Genomic DNA, 7798 nt, shown 5'->3' on the forward strand with positions numbered 1-7798 from the left:
AGAGACCCAGGGAAAGTCCTCTCCCAGAACAGGACAAGGTGATCCAGATCAACCAAGTGGAAAAGGTCCCGGAGGGAATCCCATCACCAGATCTCAGCCTTAGTCCACTTGCTGCTGGAGTCTAAGAATGTGTTTGGGGGATTTTTAGTCTCCTTCAAAACACAAAACATGACTTCGTGACCCTCTAACAGCTCCCCACGTGCACCGTTTCCCACCTATCCCCCATGCTGCTGCCTCTGTATCAGAGGCAGCAGCGTGAGGGGGAGGGGCAGCGTGTAACCGGGCAGGTTAACGGATGAGCCTGGTTACACTTTCTCATACCTGGTGCTCAGCAGGGATGACACACCCTGAAATGATCTCTTTGAAGGTCCAACTCTGCTTCTTCAAACAAAGGCTGATAAACCTCCCGAGTCCTCAAAGCAGACCTCCAGCAGAAACAAGGAAGTCCTCACCTGACATTCTTAAGGTAAAACCCAACCAGCTTTCTATCGATATCGCAGAGGGGGAAAGGCCACACACACAGTAATTTCCTTTGCAGACAAAATTTCCCCACTTCCTAACCCTGTGGTTCAGCGTGTTCACCACATCCCTGCTCCCCTCCATCCCAGAGGTGAGTACATTTAAGTGGTGCTGTGTCAACACAAAACCAAATCCTGAAAGCCTTGCTGATCGGCTTCCCAGGGAGTTTTGTCTGCTTTGGGACATTTGATTTCGCCCATACATTTGCAAAGTGCTTTGGGATCCTTTGTAAAGACAGGAACTCAAGAAAGAACAAGCCTTCGTATTACCGCTTTTATGGCTGCTGATTGGTTGGCAGGATTTCTCCAGACAGGCAGGCTGTCGTGGGACAGCGGCATGTGTGCTATTGCACGGACCATGCCACGTGTTACCACACCAGTGATGTTAGGTGCGAGAGCCAGACAGGCAAAGTGGCATGGCAGATGAAGGTGGGGCACTTACAGGTCCCTGAGCTCAGCCTCAGCAAGGCTAAAAGGTCCCAATACAGCCAGGTTCTCCGACTCTTGTCCCATATCTGGATGTGAGCAATTCCCTAAAGCAGGGGTCTCCAAGCTTTTTAAGCACGAGATCACTTTTTGAAAGTAAGTGCAATCGAAGAGCTACCTCAGCCCCAAATACCCTTGTCCCACCTCTTTTGTGCCCCTTCTCCAAGGCCCCATCCCTGCTCACTCCATCCTCCCTCATTTTCACCAGGCTGGGGCGCAGACTCTGGTCTTGGATTAAGGGATCTGGAGTGTGAGAGGGGCTCTGAGCTTGGGGCAGGCTGTTGGGGTGCAGGAGGGATGCTGGGTGCAGGCTCTGGGAGGGTGTTTGGATGCAGAGGTGCTCAGAGCTCTAGGGCAGGGACTTGAGGTGTACGCGGTGGGTTCATGACTGGGGTAGGGTTTCGGGATGTGGGCTCAGGCTGGGCCCTGCTGACCTCAGGTGGTGGCATAGTGGGGCTAAGGCAGGCTCACTCCTGCCCTGGCCCTGCACTACTCCCAAAAGCAGCCAGCAAACTCCCTCCATCCCAACCCCTGTTGTGCCCCCTCTCTGCTCTGTGGAAATAGGATACAGAATGGGAGGGGGGCACCCTGACATCAGCACCCTCCTCTCCCTCTCCTGCCCAGCAAGCAGGAGGCTCCTGAGGAGACAGCTCTAAGGCAAAGGGCACGAGCTGTGCAGCAGTGCAGGGACTTGATAGCCTCTTGGCCGAACCAGTCAGGATCACCTGTCAGAGGCTCCAAGATCGACCAGTAGATCCCGATTGACTGGTTGGTGACCACGGCCCTAAAGCGAGTGGGACCAGGTGCTCAGCGTCAGTCTTGCCTTTGAGAACCTTGCTGAATGGAGGCCTGACTTCCAAATCTTTCTAACTCTTTCCGAGGTCTGTTGGACTATTATGATCGAATATTTTGACCTTTACACCACAGGATCATTTTTAATCTCGGCTCTGGATCTCCTGACGTAAGGTATTTGGGGGAAACGTTCGGATAAAATTGGCTTAAATTCAAAGATCTTGACTGCCAGTCTTTAACTCGGACTTAATAAAGGGTCTGATGGTGCTGAGAGTTGAGCACCCTCAACGAGCCTTTGGCTTCAAGTCTCGGAGGGGGAGCCGTGTTAATCTGTAACAACAAGTAGGGTTGTGGCACCTTAGAGTCTAAGAAAAATATATAGGATCATGAGCTTTTGTGGGACTTCAACAGATGAGCTGGAGTGGAAAACTCTGGTTTCAGTTTAGCTCCTTGCAAGTCCACACACACACTGGTACTGTATTTCTGGTCTCTTATCATTCAACATTTGCTTTTTCCAGCGCATTTACTCTGTCCCTTTGTCAGTATCTACACAGAGTAAAATTCCTGCCACTCTTGTACAGTCTCTGTCCCTTGCTGTTATAGGAGTCTTTCATACAGTAACAGAGGAGAAAAAACCCACGTACAAATCTGAAAGCACAGTCAGTCATCAAAGCACAAAAACAGGCTGGGACAACGGAGTTAGGGACAGAAAAACCAAAAAGAATTTCAACTCACTGATTTCAACTGGATGCCTGTGAAGCTGGCACTTTCTCTTTAACAGAACTTCCCTGCCCTACATTTCCAGAGCATCTTCTATTCTGGGGGAAGGTGCAGGGAGAGGGGTAACGGTGGGACGGGGTGAAGGAAACAGGGAAAAGAGTGGGAGCTCAACAAACAGAGAAGGAGGCAACCCCCTAGGTGAAAGCAGTCAGAGAGCATGGCTGCCAGATGTGAGGGGATGAGACGTGTGGGAGGCAAGGGAGGGAGACATACCTAGGCACGACTCACACCCCGGGGCAGAGCCAGGTGGAAACGGGGTGACATCAAGGGAGAGGAGCAGTTTCAGACCTGGGATGGGAAGGGTAAAACAACCAAGCTGTGCAACAATGACCTGATGTCTCAGCCCAGTGGTGGGCAACCGTGGCCTGAGGGCCACATGTGGCCCACTGGGGTTCTACATCTGGCCCACGAGACAGCTTGTTTACTATGGCCCATGTTCCAGATTCTGCTGCTTTGCATCCACCTACTATTTTTCCTACCGGTGTTGCGAAAGTGCCACAGACGTAAAGCCAGGGCACGTGAAGGGAGGGGCGTGCCGACCGCACAAACACTGACGGGGAGAGCCGTGTGCAGCTAGTCACAACGCTGCGACAGGTCAGTCGGCTCATCCCGCAAATCCCAGGCATGCACGCCCCGATAGCAAGGCTCCCCTATCCCGGGAGACTGAGATGAGGGAGGGCTACTCATACGGCCCACTCACTAGCCTAGGTTGCCCATCCCTCTCCCCCTCTCCCCAGTCCTTCCTACTGTTTATTACACTTGCTTGCTGCATCATGTCTGAAGTTCGGCAGAGGGCAGAGCTTCCCGTGGGTTTGTTCAAGACCCTGTACAATGGGCCCTGTCCTTGGACATCACCAAGACACAGACATTAAATAAGAATAATAAAGAGGGAAAATCCTTTTTCTTTCACCCCCTTCCTTACGCTCAGAGTCTGCGTCCCCCAACATCTTACTCTCACATCGTCTGCACATCGGAGATGCTGAACTGGAGAAAAGTAAATTCCGGCCCTGGGAGAACACTCCCAAGCCTGCTTTGCAATTTCCTACCCTGCTAATTTTGGGTAGTTGTGCAGCCACTTGCACCACAATCAACTGGGCACTTGTCCTGGTTTTCCTCTGGGGTAGAATGATGTCTGAGTCACGTCTGTGGTGAGCCGCCCCTCCCAAGCCAGCTGGCAAGGGGAAACTTTCTGCAAGCAAATAAACTGGGCTGGAATCTCCTTTCTCCTTCAATGTGCCCGTGGTCGCCATTAACCACCAATTAGTTTAGGTACTTGGAGTCAGAGGAACTTACGGAATGTCTCTTCTACAGAAAAGTGCGCATGCTCAAAGCCTCGCACTGTCTCCCACACTCGCTGCTCCCCCCGCTATCTGGTCCCTCTTTGCAGCATTTAAAACGCTCAGAGTCCTTCCCCTGAAGCAGCTGGCACCAGGCGCAACTGAAGACGAGATACTAGACTAGAGGGACCCTTCCCCTGACGCAGGCCAGCATCCCTGCTGTTCCTCCCCTGCAGTCCCAATACAAGGTGGGCTCTCCCTGAGTTCAAGGAGCCGAGCTGCAACTGCAGGATCAAGCCCCATCTTTTCCAGTCCCCAAAAAGGGCAGCTTTGGAGCACAGCCTGATCCTTGCCCTGGCAGAGTTTTCTTCCATTCCGGTACCAAAGCAGAGAATTTGCTGAACCACAGGAGGTGAATAGTGTAGCAAGTGGGTCTCTTTGTATTTGCTTGCAATTACTGCTTCACTGTGTCTGCCTGTACTGATACACTATTATAGGCCTACACCTAGAGTAGGCTGCATAACAGAGTTAGGTTGTGTTACGCTCTCTGCATGACAAAGAGTTAGGTTGTTACACAGTTTTACTGTATTGGCACAAGGAAATAAGTAGATAAAGCATAAGAGTCCTGCTGAGGCTTAGCAGGATCACCCACACTTACACTGCCGGCTGGGCTGTTAGAAAACACTGAGGAGTAAGTTAGAGCTAAATAACGCACAGAACACACAGAGAGCCCGGACTAGAGGCTGTAAACAAACTTTACGGAACCGCGCAACACGTGGCCACACCCAGGATAAGATGACATCCAGCAAACTGACATCATGTGGACAGGAGAGGCTGAACCTGTACTGGAATCACCAGCATGCTGATCTCCCATCCCTGGAGTCTGAACAAGCCAGCCTCAGCCAGGCCAGGCCAGTGGCCACAGACTCGAAGCTTTTATCTGAGAGAAGAACATTTCCCGCCCTCAGGGCTCTGAAGCATCTGCAGAACCGAACCGGACCCGACCCAGTTGCTGTCGCAGTCAGTGTCCATCAACAATGGGCCAATCCTCAAACGCCAATGGAAGTTTCACCCTTCGAGCCTCAGGACTGGGTTTAGCCCGTTCTCGCCAACATGCCACATTCTGGGGTGTTGACTCTGACACCTAACGATGGCCACTAAGCCCACTGGCTGATGGGTGCTGCTGCTGAAACGCTCGGCAGGGAACGCAGTGCTCTGCGGAGCCTCCAGGGAAGGCACCTTACTGTGCAAACACCCACACGCCGCGCCTGGGAGGGTGCAAGCGGGCCGGGCCGGGCGCATTGATCCCAGCACAACTGGGCCCGGTTCCCCTCCGGCCTGAGGGTGCGAAGGCCACCCGGCCAAGCCCGTCGGCGGGCGGGGCTGCCCGGCGCTGCGCCCGGGCAGGGGGCACCGAAGTTGCCGAGCCGCGGGGCCGGGAGGTCCGGGCAGGCAGCAGCCAGCTCCGCTGCAGCGCGTCCCAGGCGGCTCAGCCCCCGAGCGCGCACCCACCTGCTCCGCGCCGGGCTCCGGCTCCTTCCTCGCGCGCCCCGGGCGCCCTGCTCCGCTCCCCGGCGAGCTCCGCGGCAGGCGAGAGGCAGCCGAGCCCGGCGGCCCTGGGAGCGGGGGCAGCAGCGGGGCCGAGCTCAGCGCCTGCCAGTCTCCTCCCTCCTCCCGGCGAGCTGCGAGGGGCTGAGCGCAGCGCGTCCCAGCCAGCGCCGCGCCGCGCGGCTGCTCCTCGGAGCGCCTGGCACGGCACGGCACGGCACGGCACACCCCCCCCGGCAGGTGCACGGCCCCCATCTCTCTGCCGTACAATGCACCCCCGCCCCAGTACACCCCCCGTCTGTGTAATGCACCCCCGCCCCAGTACACCCCCCCAGTACACCCCCCGTCTGTGTAATGCACCCCCGCCCCGGTACACCCCCCAGTACACCCCCCGTCTGTGTAATGAACCCCCGCCCCGGTACACCCCCCCAGTACACCCACCGTCTGTGTAATGCACCCCCGCCCCGGTACACCCCCCAGTACACCCACCGTCTGTGTAATGCACCCCCGCCCCAGTACACCCCCCCAGTACACCCCCCGTCTGTGTAATGCACCCCCGCCCCAGTACACCCCCCAGTACACCCCCCGTCTGTGTAATGCACCCCCGCCCCGGTACACCCCCCCAGTACACCCCCCGTCTGTGTAATGCACCCCCGCCCCGGTACACCCCCCCAGTACACCCCCCGTCTGTGTAATGCACCCCCGCCCCAGTACACCCCCCAGTACACCCCCCGTCTGTGTAATGCACCCCCGCCCCAGTACACCCCCCGTCTGTGTAATGCACCCCCGCCCCGGTACACCCCCCCAGTACACCCCCCGTCTGTGTAATGCACCCCCGCCCCAGTACACCCCCCAGTACACCCCCCGTCTGTGTAATGCACCCCCGCCCCAGTACACCCCCCGTCTGTGTAATGCACCCCCGCCCCGGTACACCCCCCCAGTACACCCCCCGTCTGTGTAATGCACCCCCGCCCCAGTACACCCCCCAGTACACCCCCCGTCTGTGTAATGCACCCCCGCCCCAGTACACCCCCCGTCTGTGTAATGCACCCCCGCCCCGGTACACCCCCCCAGTACACCCCCCGTCTGTGTAATGCACCCCCGCCCCGGTACACCCCCCCAGTACACCCCCCGTCTGTGTAATGCACCCCCGCCCCAGTACACCCCCCGTCTGTGTAATGCACCCCCGCCCCGGTACACCCCCCCAGTACACCCCCCGTCTGTGTAATGCACCCCCGCCCCAGTACACCCCCCGTCTGTGTAATGCACCCCCGCCCCGGTACACCCCCCCAGTACACCCACCGTCTGTGTAATGCACCCCCGCCCTGGTACACCCCCCCAGTACACCTCCCGTCTGTGTAATGCACCCCCGCCCCGGTACACCCCCCCAGTACACCCCCCCGTCTGTGTAATGCACCCCCGCCCCGGTACACCCCCCCAGTACACCCACCGTCTGTGTAATGCACCCCCGCCCCGGTACACCCCCCCAGTACACCCCCCGTCTGTGTAATGCACCCCCGCCCCAGTACACCCCCGTCTGTGTAATGCACCCCCGCCCCGGTACACCCCCGCAGTACACCCCCCCGTCTGTGTAATGCACCCCCGCCCCAGTACACCCCCTGTCTGTGTAATGCACCCCCGCCCCGGTACACCCCCCCAGTACACCCACCGTCTGTGTAATGCACCCCCGCCCCGGTACACCCCCCCAGTACACCCACCGTCTGTGTAATGCACCCCCGCCCTGGTACACCCCCCCAGTACACCCACCGTCTGTGTAATGCACCCCCGCCCCAGTACACCCACCCAGTACACCCACCGTCTGTGTAATGCACCCCCGCCCCAGTACACCCACCGTCTGTGTAATGCACCCCCGCCCCGGTACACCCCCCCAGTACACCCACCGTCTGTGTAATGCACCCCCGCCCCAGTACACCCACCGTCTGTGTAATGCACCCCCGCCCCGGTACACCCCCCCAGTACACCCACCGTCTGTGTAATGCACCCCCGCTCCAGTACACCCCCCCATCTGTGTAATGCACCCCCGCCCCAGTACACCCACCGTCTGTGTAATGCACCCCCACCCCAGTACACCCCCCCGTCTGTGTAATGCACCCCCCCAGTACACCCACCGTCTGTGCAATGCACCCCCTCCCCAGTACACCCTCCCCCGTCTGTGTAATGCACTCCTGCCCCAGTGCACCCCCCGTCTGTGCAATGCACCCCCCCAGTACACCCCCGTCTGTGCAATGCACCCCCCAGTACACCCCCGTCTGTGCAATGCACCCCTGCTTCAAGCACACCCCCTGCTAGTGCAAGGCACCCCCACCTCCACTACACCCCTGGCCAGTGCAATGAACCTCCACCTCCAGTATATCCCCAGCCAGTGCAATGCACCCC

General features: G+C 58.0%; 1 protein-coding gene across 2 annotated transcripts in view; it reads right to left on the reverse strand.

The window, feature by feature from the left end:
* Positions 1-5537, reverse strand: part of LOC102456425 (dual specificity testis-specific protein kinase 1-like) — a 44985-nt gene extending 39448 nt beyond the window's left edge. For both annotated transcript variants that reach the window (XM_075906046.1, XM_075906043.1), the window contains exon 1: positions 5366-5537. The gene's annotated coding sequence lies outside the window, so the exon portion shown is untranslated. The remainder of the gene's footprint in view (positions 1-5365) is intronic.
* Between the last annotated feature and the right edge of the window lie 2261 nt (positions 5538-7798).

Source organism: Pelodiscus sinensis, chromosome 22 (genome assembly GCF_049634645.1).
Source record: "Pelodiscus sinensis isolate JC-2024 chromosome 22, ASM4963464v1, whole genome shotgun sequence".
Lineage (NCBI taxonomy): Eukaryota > Metazoa > Chordata > Testudines > Trionychidae > Pelodiscus > Pelodiscus sinensis.